The 17,779-nt window shown below is 30.6% G+C and overlaps 2 long non-coding RNA genes across 2 annotated transcripts; both read right to left on the bottom strand.

The window, feature by feature from the left end:
* Positions 1-1,787: 1,787 nt before the first annotated feature.
* On the bottom strand, positions 1,788-2,312 carry LOC129948459 (uncharacterized). The gene is made up of 2 exons (XR_008781880.1): positions 2,130-2,312; positions 1,788-2,061 (listed from the first exon to the last, which is right to left on the bottom strand). It is a non-coding gene; the product is annotated as an uncharacterized LOC129948459 (long non-coding RNA).
* A 9,468-nt stretch (positions 2,313-11,780) lies between these two features.
* On the bottom strand, positions 11,781-12,244 carry LOC129943981 (uncharacterized). Its single transcript, XR_008781377.1, has 2 exons — positions 12,110-12,244; positions 11,781-12,041 (listed from the first exon to the last, which is right to left on the bottom strand). It is a non-coding gene; the product is annotated as an uncharacterized LOC129943981 (long non-coding RNA).
* Between the last annotated feature and the right edge of the window lie 5,535 nt (positions 12,245-17,779).

The following is a 17,779-nucleotide window of genomic DNA, read 5'->3' as shown; positions in this document are numbered from 1 at the left end:
GCAGCAATAAGTACTACGAAAGTGCACGTTTAAGTGGCAAAATTCCTCCCGAAGCTTTTCTCTATTTACACCATCGATACAGGATAGGGAGGCTGTTCCGCTAATCTACCACGTCAGCCGTAAAACTGTAGATAGGCGACTCCTTTACAGTCGAGACGTCCTCGCACTGGACGAGCCGCATGCCTTCGGTTCAGTAGGACTGTTTCCGATAGGGACCGAAGAGATAAGGTGAAGCAAGGGAGCCAGTTTTGGTGGCTTGAGAATGTCATTTAAAGTTGTCTAAAAAAAAAAGTTCTAGTGTCCATAACTTGCGATGCGTACCTTATGGACCGTCAACAGTCGCAAAACCGCTTTTTCGTGTTTATCTATTTTTATAGGTCGATTAGTGATAATATGTCAAACATAAAATTTGTTAAAATATTTCATGTACTCAGCCGCTTCAGAAATAGAGTGCAACGATCAATACTTACCTGTCCAAATTGATCTTAACATTTTGAAAATTGAAATGGGAGGTAAGATAAGGTATTCTACATTCTTGATGTGTGGTTAAAAAAAGAATATCTTTACTTGACAGTACATCCGAAATTGAGCTCATGGTTAAACTAATGAGCATTTCTGGAAGTGCGAGTATTACACGTCTGAATCTTTTGTGGGTGGAATGGAATGCAACTGACTTATTTGACAGAATATTTTTCATAAAAATATATTAAGAACAACGAAAGACATGGAAAATTGCGTAGGTTTTCGAGTGATGTAAATGTTTCGGTTATTAGTTCCATAGCGTATTATTTTTAAAGCTATTTTTAACTTCCCATAGGAAGTTATTGTAATCGTTCTGATTTGTCGAATTGAAAATGTTGACATTTCTGGACGTTTCAAGGTCCCTAGAGTCGAAATAAAAGATTTAAGAAAGATTTCTGTGCGTGCGTGTGTTGTACGTAAGTTCGGGAAGTTTTGTTCGTCATCAAAACTTAAACGAAAACGTTACTAAAAGTTTGTAAAAATTGACTTTCGAAACTAATATTTTCTTATTAGAAATATTGCTTTCAACATCCGTTAAAATTTAGAGAAAAATCGTAATGACAATTTGTTTACAAAAAAACAATGCAAAAATTTAGTAAAAATTTACTTTAAACTCAAATATCTTTTCAAAAATTAAAAATATTGGCTTCAAACTAGCTTAATATTACAGAAAATATTGTTTAAACAGTCCATTTTTTCATAAAAAAATCCTCGGTATCTCGTGAACAATAGAAGATATTGACCTCAAATTAGTTTCATTCATCCAATTTGTATTTGTTTATATAAGAAATAAAAACTATTTCATCATATATAAAATATTTTTGATAATTTTTAAACTTTTTAGAACAACTCAAGTAACAACTTTGTTAACGAAACACGTAAACCTACAAACCACTTAAGCCAGACAAATCGACAGACGGGATGGGAAGTTATCAGTGTGGGTAGTATCCCAGCCTCTTTTTTGTATCTTATTCAAAAGTCTTAAAATTGTTTTATGGGAAATTTTTGGACGAATTAAGGATTGCTAAATAAAAGCCAGATCAAAAGAGTTGAAACATTTCTGGCACTGTCGGAGAAGTCCTTAGCACCTAGTTGCATTTTTTGGTCATATCGAATATGTGATCATTTCATAAGAGGTGATTTGTGATGCTCATACCGAGAACTGAAAGTTGAACAATTCCCTTAAAGCAAGTGCCACTCATCGATAGAGGCATCGCTAATCTATTTTCTTTTAATTTAAAATATGGGCAAGAAAAATACATGCGTAAATTTGATTTTGTCTTAAATAACTTTTTATTGTAACAATAACTTAAAAATAATCAATCTTTGTGAACTTAATGCATTTAGTAACAATAATATTTGATCAGCTTAACCTCTCAACAACTTGAGCTTCAATTTCTTCAACAGCAACAATTTCAGTGATTCGTTTGGTTCCTGTGGGTTGACAATATCGCTGTCAGGTAAGTCACCGAAAATTCCTTCTTCAGATGGAGCAGCAGCAGCCATTGAGAGAACCATGGCAAAGCATACCAGGAGTGTCTGAAATTATTAAATAATTTGTTAATATTTGTATGTTTTGACAATAACTTTAGATTATTAAGACTTACGATAAGGAAGAATTTCATTTTGAATAGAAGTTAAAGTTTTTGTTTGAAGTGAACTTGTTGAATTCTTATAAGAATCTGTTAATTTTAAAATCAATTCAGCAACTATTTATACTCGAACAGTTTTGAAATAATCGATCTGCTCAAGTTCATCGAACGGACAGCAAAAATTATATCACATCTTTTGTTTACATTTATTCATACTTAATTTTTGTTTATAAACACATAACTAAAACTACATATGCGAGTGGGAAAAAGAGGCAATGGCTTACTTCACGAATATTATGCTAATTAGTTGCGGTAGTCAAAAGATCAAGTTCAATGTGAAAAGTAAAATTATACTATGATATAATTATTCAAAGATCTAAATATGTATTCTGCTAAAATCGAAACTGCTGAAATATTGTGCTGCTCATACACGTAGTGTGTTAAGTTATTAAACTGAAAAATTTGACCTACTTTTTTCTCTCAAAGAAGTTAATACATACATTTGTACAGTTCCTCTATACTTGCGGCCAAGAATGACAAAAACTAAAGTTTATAGTTTAAGTCTTACAGCTCCTTTTTTTACTACGCCTCTTTTAATATATTTTTACTTTATAGATAAGGTATTTTTAACTATTGATCTAATAGAATAAAATTAAGGACAATAAGAGCATCCTAAATGAAGTCCTTCTAAGTCCTTCTAAGGAAACATTATTTTATTCAAAGCACTGATCTAGTGAATAAGTAAATAACAAAACCAACACCCTTCAACCTTAAATATCTGTATATTTTCATTTTGTTGTAAGTTTTAATGAGCAATCAATATTTTAACTAAATTTTGAAATTTTTTCCAATGGAAGTGAAACAGTTTAACATAAAAACACTTTCAGATATTTTTAAAGAATGTTTTGATATTTATTTCAAGCAAAATAGTTTAACACATTTTCCAAGTTTTACAAACTAACCAAATTGCTAAGATTTTTCGATAGTTACGTCAATGATGTTCTATACACTGACTTTATGGCATCACAACGTTGCTAATCATATCATTTAATTTGTAAAATAGAATTCAAAAATGTATTTATTTGAATGTTATCTTTTCTTCCTTAAATTGATTTCCTTTTTTTTTAATTAAAGAAAGAATAAAGCCTATTCTTTTTGATTCTTCTAAAAACAATAAAATAATGACATTGACAAGGTAATAAGTCATCAGCCAAAATGCCACAAAATAAAAGAATGAATTTACCTTTTTATCGTTGGAGTTTAAGCTAACCTAACTATATTTACGATCTGAAACAACAAACGATGCCTTAGGTGATATTTTGTATTGGCTCATTAGAATCTTTTGTTTTAGTTCATACTGTCAATACATACTGTCAAAATTGGTGGCTACGAAGGCGTGATTTTGATTTGACTATTATCATTTTCATAAATATGTATGTCTGTATTTATTACGTTTTTCCTGATTAGCACTGTTTACATGTAAATCATTTAATCCGAATTCTATTGTATAAACGGAAATCTGATTAATTTTAGTAGCTGAGTGTCCAACGCTTTTTGAAACTAGAAATAGCATTTTCGGTTTTTACATACGTCGAAATATAAACTTAAATTATTATTAATGATTTAGTTAATAACTCAAAGATTTCCGAGAATTTTCTCAGCAGGCTTGACAGAATACAGTTTCCATTTATTCATATCAAGCTATGAAATTTGTTTCGCATTTTATAAAACATCAGTTCTCAAAACTTTGAAAAAAAACGAGAAATCACCGAGACTTTACAGAAATATTCTGGCCAATTCTGTTTTTTTTTTGTCATTCTTTCATTAAACAAAATGCATGACTGGGTTTGTACGAACTTTTAAAAATATTGCCTGTATTTTAAAATTTAAAAATGTACTTGCCAAACAGTTTTGTTTTCAATAATTTTAAAAGCCATTCTAAAAAAAACCTTATTTTTAACTTCCCATAGGAAGTTATTGTAATGGGTCCGATTTGTCAAATTGAAAATTTTGACATTTCTCGACGTTTCAAGGTCCCTAGAGTCGAAATAAAAGATTTTTAGAAAGATGTCTGTGCGTGCGTGTGTACGTACGTTCGTACGTCCGTACGTTCGCGACGTTTTTTTCGTCGTCCATAGCTCAAGAACCAGAAGAGATATCGACTTCAAATAAATTTTGTTATACAGATAATAAGGCAGAAAGATGCAGAAAGGGCTCTCAAGAAAATTGCGTGGGTGGTTTTTTTACCATAGCAGTTTGAAAAAAAGGTGAACATTTTAGAGACTTGAATTAAATTTTATATAATATATTGTAACGTGATACCAAACAGGTATATTTTTTGAAAAAAAATCAATATAACGTTTTTTTTTATAAATCAATAAAACTGAAAAAAAAATTTGTCACCTCCAAAATTTTACGACTGAAATATGATTTCATCTCTAAAAAAATTTTGTGCAACGAAGAATAATGTTTTTGACATCTGATAAAATTTTTAGAAAAATCTAATTGACAGTTTTTTTTACAAAAAATAAAAACCTAAAAAAAATGTATAAAAGTTGGTAAAAATTGATTTTCGACTCAAATATCTCTTCAAAAATTTTAAATATTGGCTTCAAACTAATTTTATCTTATAAGAAATATTGTTTCCAACATTTGGTAAAATTTTTAAAAAAATCGAATTGACTTATTTTATTTCAGAGAAAATATTGTTTTCAATATTCAGTAATTTTTATATAAAAATCCAACAGTCCGTTTTTTTCATAAAAAATAAAACCTACAAAAAATAGTGAACAAATTTGGTAAAAATACATATAGACAAATTTTTAAGCAAGACAAATCGACAGACGGGATGGGAAGTTATCAGTGTGGGTCGCATCCCAGCCTCTTTTTTCCTTTTTTTTATTTGACCAATTATAGAAACCCGTTGATTAGTTCTTGAGAAAACTTGAAAACAAAATATGTAACTGTTTTATGGGGTACCCTTCTGGAGCAATACAAACACATTTTTTTATATTAAAAGAAGCGAAATCAAGAAAAATAAAATGCAAGACTGGATCGCACGAACTTGCTCTTTTATGTATAGGGTCTATTTAAAAAAGTACCCATATAAGATTTAAAAATAGGTATACCTGTGAGATAAGTTTGTCTTTCGTTAGCATGTCTCCCTTTTTCGGCTCTCATACGGAACTAATTTTAACAAATAAGGTGTCAAAACGGAGAGAATTTTACGTAGACTATGCGAAATGCATTTTATGAAATATTAATTTGTAATTTGTTAAAAAAACTTAACTTTTTATCATAATAAAAATATGAAATACTCAGAAAATATTATGTTGAGGAAAATGGTTTGTGTATTTGAATGAACTTATCGAATATCGGTAAGCTAGTTTTATCGTAAGACACAACTCATATCGGAAATGAAAAATACTTGTAAGCATACTTAACGAAAACAATTGTTTGTGTCATCAACTATTTCGTTCAAAGCTTTTTCCTTTGGATAGCTTTATTTTAATTTCATATTTAAAGAACCAGGATGGAAAATAAATTATCTGAAGATAAGAAAGAGGAAGAACATGTATGTTTAAATTGTAAAGCGATCGCCTATTGGTTGTGTAATGTGTAGTTCGGTAGGTGTCTAAAACGAATAAAGAAAGTTCATTTGCGTGCTCAGCTTTATGCAGATAGAAAGATTAAGACATGTTTATGATGATAATAATGGAATTTATTGGTAGGTAGCAGGTAACTACTACAATCCAATCACATTCCTTCTTTTCATCAAGTTTTCAGCGCAAGCCTTAAGTTATTACGTTCGGTTTATTTTTTGTCGTTAAAGTTTAAAAAAAAAACAACTATACCAACAGGTACAAGAAATTGCTATTCATGTGTTGTTTATTGTTTGATTGTTGATTAAATATATTATATTCTTTAATCCGATACAGTGGCGCTACACATGCGCTCTTTCGGGCTCATGCACAGTGAGATGGGAGGGGGCTATATTTAATGTAAGAACAAAATTTAACTTATTTACAATTCAAAATTTTAACTGAAAAATAAGTTTGTCTTCAAAAGTTTAAATGCCATTTTTAAAAAACGTTTTTTTTTTAATTCATTTTTATATATACAATTTTTCAATTTTGTTCTAAAAATATTGTTGGTATGCAGTTGTTTAGTGATTGTATGTTCTACGTTTGAATTTCGTAAAAAATGCAGAACCGTTCTTCACATATAGAATTTAAAAAAAATCAATATTTTTGAAAAATCCAAACACACAAAAATTGCTTTTTTGGTAAACGTTGTTAAACAAAAAATGATTGAAATCGGTTCATAAGTTGCTGAGAAAATTAAATAACAAAATAACGGTTGTATGAGGGCGACTCTTAGTTTTAATCTTAAAAAAAAATGAAAAAACACCTAACCTGAAAACCTTAACTTCCAAGTTTGAACTCCATCGACCCAATGGTTTAGGCTGTAGGAGCGTGGACAGACAGACAGGACAGACCGGACGGAATCGCAGGACCCAGTTTTTGCGACTTCTCTACAATCGTAATATCATGTTTGATTAAAATCTCGAGTTCGAAATTTTGCAGGAATGCAAAACTTTTCATAACGACATTGGCAAAGTTCTCATCAAAAGGTGTAATGATTTTAAATAGGTCGAGTCTACAATTCGAAACATTAAAACGAAAAATAATCCACACTTTTTACAATTTGCTCAAAAATTGTAGATATGAAAATCGTGAAAATTAAAAAATTAGTTTAATTTTTTTTAAATAATATTTATTGTATAAATAACTTAAAATTAATCAATCTTTGTGAACTTAAGGCATTTAATAACAATTGTCTGTGAGCAGCTTAACCTCTCAACAGCTTAAGCTTCAACTTCTTCAGCAGCAACAATTTCAGTGATTCGCTTGGTTCCTGTGGATTGACAATATCACTGTCAGGTAAATCACCGAAAATTCCTTCTTCGGTTGGAGCAGCTGCAGCCATTGAGAGAAGCATGGCAAAGCATACCAAAAATGTCTGAAATGATAAAATAATTCATTAGAAGTTTGTTTTTATTTAGTTCCTAGCAAGAATTTATTAAAACTTACAATAAGGAAGAATTTCATTTTTATTTGTTTGTTTGAAGTGAACTGGTTAAGATTTTCTAAGAATCTGTTAATTTAAAGATCGATCCATTGAGTTTTTATACAATTTTTATTTTGATCAATCTTTAACCCTCAAGTTCATCGGATGGTCCGCAAAAAAATGTTCGTATCATTAGTTTGCATTTATCTCATGATAAATTTCTGTTTATGAATAAAACTTTGCGCGAATTAAAGATTAAGGAATATATTATGATAATTCGTTCCGGCAGTCGATAATAAGATAATATTCAATCTGTTTTAAATTTATATTATAAAATAATAATTAATAATTCTATAGATTGGTAATTTTTATTCCAGTAAAAGATAATTAACGCTGGTCGGCAAAATTAAGTTTTGTTTTCTGTAGCACAATTCAAACAATACTTTTCAAAGTATTTTGTTGGTTTGAATTTCAACATCATTTTATAATTTCTCTAGAAGCTCTGGTTTTTCAAATATAAATCTTTAAAATTGTATATTTTTAAGGCTAGCATAGTTCTAACAAAAAATTGAAAATAATTTTGTACAGTATAAACCTTTATCTGTTAGGTGCAGTTTAAATAATTTTGTTTATCTCAATTAGTTTTCAGAAAGTCTCATAAGTTAAGAGATGACTTTAAAGTCCTCATTTGACTCTATATGTTGTTTTGAAAATCCTTAAAAATTGTGCTTTCAAGGTTTTGATAAATATGTTTGGGAGTAATTTATTGGTGTTGATTCCGAACCGATTTATCTGCATATACTCAAATTTAAAAATAATAATTTTCAACATATTTTTTTTTTAATATATTTTTTTTCAATATATTTCAAAATGTTGAAGCGATGATCTTTTTTATACGACGAACTTATTATAAGAACAAAAAAATACCTTGATATTTTGATGAAAACGGCTGCACCAGAAGTACGTCAGTGGTTCTTTAAGGTTTATGTAGGATAGGTGAAGCCTAAGAACAGATAAGAATCTTTTGAAAAGTAAATAAGGTACTAAAAATGTTTAAACTATATATTGAAGATAAAAACTACAAATTTGAAAAAAGATTACAAATTTTATGAAAAAAAAACTACTTCATAAATTAAGCCTTATAAAAACGTAATATAAGGTATTTTTTTGCAAGTTTAAGAAGGCTATATGTATATGTCGATAGATTGATTTTGAAGACCCTAGAAAAGGGAAAACTTGTTTTCATTAATGATTATAATATAAATAAGCAACAAACTTTAGTGTTTTGAGATAATTAAGTAATCCCTTAGGATTAATTTTAGGAATTGCAAAGTGCAGTTATATCCATAACAAAACATAAAGTATAGTTTTTTAAAGTTGTGAAAACACGTTGTAGATAATTTAGTTCTACACAATAAATTTGTTAAAATAATTTTAATTAACAAAAAATATAACTAGACAAAAAATTAACAATAAAACCACAAAGCTTACGAGTATTTAAAGTGGAACTGAAAGGCAAATGCCATCTTCAAAGTTTTATTTTCCACAAAATACTCTAAGAACAGCTTATACACAGAAGGTACCTTAATTTAAATTAAGTCGATTTTTGACAAAAACGATTAAAAAATTCAACTATAAAATAACACGAACACAATTTATTGAATAAGGTACGGTACAATTAAGTGTTCTTTCTTTCTTTCAATTGAACTAAAAATATGTATGTTTCAATTATTTAAGTTTTACATAAGCTAGTTTTGTTTAAAGGCAAATATGGCTTCAGAAAATGAAGATTTTCGAAACTATTTTCCAACGATTTTCAAAATTATTGTCCCATCACATTTTTGACAAATAACGGTGTAATTTTGCATACTTTATTTTTGTACACCAACCGTAAACAACAAATACAAATTTTTTTAAACTGAAAAAGAAACAAGTGTCAAGCCATTTGGTCGATGCAAATTTGCGTCAGTAGTGTGGCCGTCTTTATGGTACGTATTTTTAATTTCAATTTCTGCAAGTTTTGCATTCTTAAAAAGAAGAGATTTTAATCAAATATAATATAAAGATGGTAGGGAAGTTGAAAAAGTGGGTCCCGTCTGTTCCATCCGTCTGTCTGTCTATCCTCACCCATACAGCCCTAACTATAAGGTCTATTGAGATCATATCTTACAAATTAAGGTTTTAAGCAGATTCCCCATTTTTTTGTCAAGAGTCTTAAATTCGAATTTTCTCAAAAATGAACTGATAAGTTAGGTTAGGTTAACTTATCACACACTTAGACCAAAGTATGGTCCGTAGTGATACCACATGGATCAGTTGATCAGCTTAACTCGTCGAACCAATTGCAGCTCCGACAGAAGCGTAGGAGACAAATAATGTCAGAATTTTTTAGATCGCCGGTATCGTTGAAGTAGTAGTCTCCAAGGTGGATTGTACGTCCTTGAGATAAGGCAGGGCATGTGCACAGAAGATGAAAGATTATCTCCTCCTCCTCGTCCATGCAACTCCTAAAAAAATCATTTGCAGTGGCTCCAAGTCGAATAGCATGCCTTCCTACTAAGCAGTGCCCAGTCAGGACACCTATGACGTAGCTAATGTGTAAACTACTCAGAGAGATTAATTGTTTTGAGCGCCTGGCGCTAAGATTAGGCCAAATTAGTTTTTTCGCTAAACAGGTGGTGGTGTTATTCCACCTGAAGTTTGTTTTCTCTATGATATCTTGCTTTAGCATGAGTTTACATGTAGCTAAGGGGATACCTATGATAGAATTGTGAGCCAGCAGAGGTAAAGTTGTTCCGCTTTTTGCAAGGTCGTCAGCTTTGCAATTTGCTGGAATGTCTCTATGGCTCGGCACTTAGATAAGGTGAATGTTGAACTGTGTAGCCATCTCCGTAAGAGATGATCGACAATTTAGGGCTGTTAGTGAGTTAGTGGAGACATATTCTAGGGATTTTAACGGAGCTTGGCTATCCGAGAAGATGCGTATATCATTATTTGATATAACGTTTTCTCTAAGCCATGATAGGACTTCTTTTATAGCCAGGATTTCAGCTTGGAACTCGCTACAATGATCGGGTAGACGAAAGAAGAGACTTAATTTTAGTCTATCTGAGTATACGCCTCCATCAACCCCATCCTCTGTCTGTATAAAAGTTTATATGATCACCGTTCAAAAATGATGTATTCTCCCAAAAAGACCTGGGAGGTATAGTCACTTTGAAGCTGTAGTTATTAAACTTGTAGTCAATATTACTGTTTATAGTTCTGAACAAGTTCAAAATAGTGGTGTGGCCAATTCCATTATTGATCCACAGAGAGGAGGCTTGAAGCCGTACGGCTGTATTAGCAGCCGTTTGCTTGCTGAAAATGTCCAGCAGTATTAGATGGAACAGAACATCAAGTGAGGCGGAGGGGGTAGAGCGAAGTGCTCCTCCCATACAGGCAGGCTGTTCGTTGGACTTTGCTGAGTTTATCGCGATTTGTCGCTATATTTAGCGCCGTCCACCATACGGCTACTCCATAAGTAAGGATCGGCCTTATGGCCGAGATATATAGCCAGTGTGTAATGCGGGGCTGTGGGCCCCATTTATTACCAATGGCCTTTTTACAGGAGAACAGGGCTACGAACTGATTTCCATTCAGTTTTCTAAACGTTTTTTTTTTCTCTCAATAAAAAACATATTTGTACATTTCTTAAGAAAAGTAGTTTTAAGTTTTCTTGGGAACTAACTAACCGATTTTAATAATTTTTTTTGTCTAACCAAACTCTTATAATATTTGAAGATAAAAATTGTAATTCCGTTTTTTAGATTTTGAAAAATATGTTAACACATTTTTTCCAAAATTCGATATCTCAAAAACGGGTATAAGCTAAATTCCAATAAAAAATGTATATCTAATTTTTTGTTTAAGGTTAATTAAAAACAAAGCTCCCATTTTCGAAAAAAAAATAATAAAATACGGTTTTTTTGATTAATTAAATCGCACTTAAATTTTTAATTTTTTTATTTTCTGTCAAAAAATCACTTCCTAGTCTTCAAAAGTATTTATTCTCATACAAAATATGAAAAATCGCAAATATTTATCATTTATTAAAAATTACCACTTTTAATTGATCTATAATAATTAATAATTGGACAGCTTAGTTCAGAATGTGTAACGAATTTGTTTAAAACAAAAATAAATTCCTTATAAGGGTTTGAATACTACAACAACTCCTACTTGATTGTGCTACCACTAAACTGAAATTCCGTATCACAGGTGCGAACCAATCATCAGATTCCTTTATTTGTGGTTCTTAATCTTTGGTTCGTTCATATTATTTTAACTCTATATTCTACCGTCAATGAGGCTTGAAACTGGCCCAAAGCAAGAGCCGTTGCACTACGCATTACACCAACGGGTCTGTCTGATTGAGGTCCTCACCATTTTCTTTTGCAACAACGCTTCATAGTTTAGAATTTCGAAATCACTTTACTTGACAAAACTTAAGCAAGCTCAACGCATACGCTATTTATTCAAAACATTAGACTCATAAATCCGTGTTTAGTTTCCCAACCGTCGTAATCCTCATACAAAAATCAAATAAACTCAATGTTGTCTTAAATAACTTTTATTGTAACAATAACTTAAAAATAATCAATCTTGTGAACTTAATTCATTTAGTAACAATAATCTTTGATCAGTTTAACCTCTCAACAATTTGAGCTTCAATTTCTTCAACAGCAACAATTTCAGTGATTCGCTTGGTTCCTGTGGATTGGCAATGTCACTGTCAGGTAAGTCACCGAAAATTCCTTCTTCGGATGGAGCAGCTGCAGCCATTGAGAGAACGATGGCAAAGCATACCAAAAATGTCTGAAATTGTTAAATAATTAATTAATATTTTTAAATTTTGATCTTTACTTTAAATTATTAAAACTCACGATAAGGATGAATTTCATTTTGAATAGAAGTTTTTGAAGTGAACTAGTTGATTTCTAATAAGTTTCTGTTTATTTAAAAATCGATTCACCATCTATTTATACTCGTACAATTTTATTTTTTTTTTAATGCTCAAGTTCATCGAACGGACTGCAAAAAGATTTTTCGTATCTTTTTGTGTATATTATTTAATAATATTTTGTTTTCTTTTGAATAATATTATGAGCGAATAAGAGTCAATGGCTTAAGACACACGTTTTATGTTAATCAGTTCCGGTAGTCGATAGTTAGACGAAATTTTAACTGAAGTAAAATTATAGTATGAATATTAAATAATTATTCATAAATCTAGACTAGAAATAACAACATCTATTCTAGAAAATCAAAAACAGTCATTAGAATTTCAACGTTCATTGATAAATTTGAATGGCTTTGGCCTACTTTTCTTTAAAGTAGATCGACACAATGCAGAAATATATCTGGAAAACATTAACACCTAAAAATATAGTAAATATCTATAGAATAAGATCTTATTCTGTTTCAGGTGATGTTTTCCTATTGTGGATGATTTTTAGAAGTTCTTATTAAAAGCACACAAATCTTAATCAACTTTATAATTGATTTTGTTCATAATGCTTACCAAACAAATAGTTCGTACTAAGAGTGAATATTTGTTTATCTTTGTATCCTTCACACTTAGCTTATTTTTCACAGCTTCTAAAAAGAATATTCATAAAAATGAAACCAAATTCTGTTTCTGCTTTTTTAACCCGGTACGTTGCTGGTGGTGCTTGGGATGTGCCAAGAGCTGTAATCGCAAAACTACTAAATGTTTTGCATGTGACGCTAAGGAACTTAAAAATTTTGTTTTTGAAAAGTCTAAAGGATATGACATTGAATTAGGATTTGACATTAAATTTAACTGATAATCGCTGTATCCAATGTTGTTCCTTAGAGTTTTAGACATCGAAAACAAAAACCATGATATTAGAAAATTTAAAACACCAAAATGTTGATCATATGTATATTTTTAAATTGAACATTTAAAATGTGTTTTCTTTATATTGGTCGTTGTGGCTTATAAAAAGCATCTTAGCAGCATTGTCGTGTATATACTTTTTTAGCAGATAATGTGCGGAAAAAAGCATTTAAATATACGTGTTAATTTAACTTATTAAACAATTTTGATATAAGAAAATTACTTAAAAACATGAATTTGAAACAAAAATATATTTTACCTAGAGTTTTTATTCGATGTTCCGAAGTCAAAGGACATTTTGTTCTTTTTTCAAAGATTTCTTACGTAAAATTACTTAAAAAAAAAAACTAAGGAACATCAGCGCTAGAGTAAGGTATTCTCAACACAGTATAAAATTTTTAGTTTTTTTAAGGACTGATAGTTTTAACTACCCGCATTGTTAAACAGAAATAATTTTTTAAGGATTGAATAGAAGGATAGTGGGTTACACTTTTTAAACTAGTAAAGGACATCGCGCATCGGCACTAAAAAAAAATCGGAACCCACCTTTTTACAATTTTATGGATAGTTTTGGAGGTCTGCATTATAAACAACATAGAAAAAAAAATACAGCTATCTTCAGCTGCATAAGAAAATTGATTTTATATCTAAATTTCATATAATATATTACATAACAATAAATATTAATAAACATAAAAAATGTTATTAAAAATGTCGAAGATACAAGTTTCTTCCTTAATCGTTTTTTTTGTTGGTAATTAGAAACATATTCACAAGTTATAATTTTCAGCTATAAGCAAACATATTTTTTAAGCATCATTTTTGAATATCTTGGGGTCATTCATTTCATGGTTTTATCAAGCGACTACGCGAGTAATCAGAATTTAATGAAAATGAAAGCGTTAGACCGGGCTTCACATAAATCAAATGATAATCGATTTTATTCAATTAATAATGACTTGGACGATTGACTTAAGGGGGTATTCTGGTCTAGAGACATGAATTTTAGGTAATTTTTGAAGTGCTGTAGAAAAAAACAAGCAACAATTTTACCATCAATTTTTTTATACATTATATATTCACTTTAGAAGCATACAAAAAAAAATAAAAAGTAAAAAAAAAATCAAAATTCAGTTAGTTATCAGCTGATGGAGTAGTGCGTCTCAAAAATTTGGTGCGTGACCATACCCACGATTTTAACTCTCCTAGAAATCCGAAATCAAAAACTAAAAAAGATTATTAATCTACAATAATGTCGCAATGTCTGGAACTACGGAAAAGTTTCCAACATTTTTTTTTACAAAATGGCGACACCCTTTTGAACATTCTTCGATTTGTTAAAAATAGTAAAAATGAAAATTTGGGGATGGCCGTAGTTCCGGACGTAGACAAATCCCTAAAGAAGACTCTCTTAAAATTTCAAGTAAATCGGTTCGGCAGAGCCTGAGAAATCGTGGGTATCAGATTCAAAAACACAGTTCTGAGAAAAACTCGTTTAAAGTACCCCATTTGGATGGCTGCTCAGCAAAATACTTATTTCTCCGAAAATAATTTGAATTTGGGAAAATCCTCTCGTAGACATATTCTTAAATAGTTAAACTATGAAAATATGAAAAAAAAAATCGATTTTTTTTTATTTCTAGACCAGAATACCCCCTTAATTACGTAAGACGTTTCCTAGTGGCGTAATTTTACGTTTTGCGATGTTTATTAAACACCACGACTAATTCTTAAAATTCTTAACAACTTAGTTATGAAAAATAAATGCAAGAAAGAGTTATTTAAAACCACCTCAAAAGAATCACATGTTCCTAATCTCTTCAAGGTAACGATTTGAATGATATTGTTGATCACACTTAATGTCCGAATTAATCATGAAATAAAATGTTCATCAAAAATGTATCGTTTTGTGTTTTTTCCTATATTTTTAAAGTTCACTTTCGAGCAATCATTTTTCAAATGGATATTATTCTATAGTATTATAGTTTTTAAAATTTAGTAAAAATCAAAAATTGTTCATTCAAACTTTAATAATTTCTTAAAAAATATTTCTTCGCATTTCCTATATTTTGACTTATACTTTTGTATTTCAAAACTTAATTTGGCATTGTATTTGTTCACGGTTGTAAGGTTTATGTACCACATTACCTGTGGCGTAATGGGAAGTGCGTCAAGCTAAAGGTCTTGGGCTCAATCCCTGCCTTAGCCATTTAAAGTTTTTCACGGGTTCTGCCTTTTGCGAGAAATGAACAAATCCTCCAAGTATAATTTTTAACATAAAAAGTGTTTTTTTTTCAAATTGGCCGTTTGGATTCTGCATAAAAATATAGGTCCTATTTATCTATGACATGACTAGCAGGCTGTAATGGCTGAGAGTTTTAAGTCACTATGCCCTAGCTCTCAACGGAATTGTCGCGGCACCTAATATACTTATGTACAATTAAGGATTCGGATACAGTGCGTAAAAATACACCTTCCTTTGTCCTTATTGCTTAATTCATTTTTGTATGGCTTAACATAAAAATACCATTTCAAACATGGAAATAAGAAAGAAATTATAAAATCCTTACTTTTGACTTAAATAACTTTTTTATTGTAACAATAACTTAAAAATAATCAATCTTTGTGAACTTAAGGCATTTAATAACAATTGTCTTTGAGTGGCTTAACCTCTCAACAGCTTAAGTTTCAACTTCTTCAGCAGCAACAATTTAAGTGATTCACTGGGCTCTTGTGGATTGGCAATATCGCTGTCAGGTAAATCACCGAAAATTCCTTCTTCGGATGGAGCAGCTGCAGCCATTGAGAGAACGATGGCAAAGCATACCAAAAGTGTCTGAAATGTTTAAATAATGAATTAATATTGTCATATTTTTATAAAAACCTTAAATTGTTAAAACTTACGATAAGGAAGAATTTCATTTTGAATAGAAGTTTAAGTTTTGTTTGTAGTGAACTGGTTGAATTCTTATAAGAATCTGTTAATTTGAAGATCAATTCAGCAACTATTTATATTCCTACAATTTTAATTTAATCGATCCGCTCAAGTTCATCGAACGGAGTGCAAAAATTATTTCACATCTTTTGTTTACATTTTTGTTTGTATTAAATTTTCTGTTTTAACTAAAACTGAACTTGTGAGAATAAGATAAAATGACTTAAGACACGAATATTATGTTAATTGGTTGCGGTAGTTCAAAAATCAAGTTCAATGTGAAAATTAAAATTATGTTATGATATAATTATTTATAGATCTAAATATGTATGCTGTTAAGATCGGAAATGCAAAAGTATTGAGCTGCTCATACATGGAGTGTTTTAAATTCATTTAACTGAGGAATTTGACCTACTTTTTACTCTATAAGCGATTAATAAAATTTATATACACGTGACTTGCAGCCAAGAACGAAAAAAACCTAGGAACTCCCAATGCAGTCTAGTGAATTAGACAAGGTCGAGTTTTAATGCAAAGTTTAATTTGTACATCCTGAAAACTTGGTTGACTGCCCTACTTAGAAATTTAGGAATTTTTTTATTTTTGGAGAAATATTTTCTACTAAAAACCAAGCTTGAGAATAGTATCAAAAGGAAAGGAAAATGACACCATCTTAAAAAGATATTGTTTTACATTTTGTCCATAACTCCGAAACTTTCATTTTTCGCAAAACGAATTAAGATACACCTGTGCTTTATTTCGTTCATAAGTTTAAACAATGCAAAGTTTATTTTTGGTCCAAATATAAGTTTGACGAACTTTTTTATGTCATTTCAAATCAATAAACAAAATAAAATATGTGGCACAATAGTTTGTAGATATTCAGGTCCTAGTCATTTACAACTTTCAATCATTCCTGTGTGAATATCAAAGATTGAGGGAACTTACGGTTTTGTAATGCAAATTCTGAGAGCATTTTTCATGATAAGAATTACTTTAAGATTATTTGTCAATTCCTCGTAAGAGGCATAGGCAGCGATTGAACTAAAGACCTCAACCATGACAGTCCTGTGCACTTACCAGTATGCCTGGGGTACGTTTTTCGTTTGTTTATATTGAGCGCGCACTAAAGGAGTTATGAAAACCTTTATAATTATTGAACACAGTGCGAGCGATTGGTAAGGGAGGACAGAATTAGAAAGCATATGTCTACACATTTTTTTAGTGTAAAATATTAAGGATGGTAAAGCGTCCCACTTTCGTGTAGTGCAGCTAAAGAAAAACTCCCTATACTTAACAGTGCGTCCGATGTTGGTCTCAAGGGCAAACTGATGAATTGCAATTCTTTCAATTTTTTACTTGCGACACATACAAAATATGTACATATGTACATACACTTCGTGTCAGATGAATAGGGACAAGATCAGAACAGATACAGAACAGTGGAGCTGGATTTTTAAAGCTCTACATTGACGGCAATCACTTAAAAATCGATTCTGGAACTATCTTTTCGGCATTTTTCTGAATTATTTGGTGGACAATAATGGACTGTCCAACAAGATAATGGACCAATATATACCACAAGTACATTAAAAGCCTGGATGCAAGGGCAAAATGGTGAACCTATTACCATGGACCCCGTATTGCTCTGACCTAAGCTTCATGGAAATGTGTGAAATGGTTCTCATGAAAAATCAACGAGGGACGACTGCAGTGTCAAAAAACAAAAGAGATTATTAAATTCATAAAATGGCCCTT

The sequence above is a fragment of the Eupeodes corollae genome, chromosome 2 (assembly GCF_945859685.1).
Source record: "Eupeodes corollae chromosome 2, idEupCoro1.1, whole genome shotgun sequence".
NCBI classification, from domain to species: Eukaryota; Metazoa; Arthropoda; class Insecta; order Diptera; family Syrphidae; genus Eupeodes; species Eupeodes corollae.
Note: the sequence above shows the minus strand (reverse complement) of the source record. Positions and strands in the feature narration are given on the sequence as shown.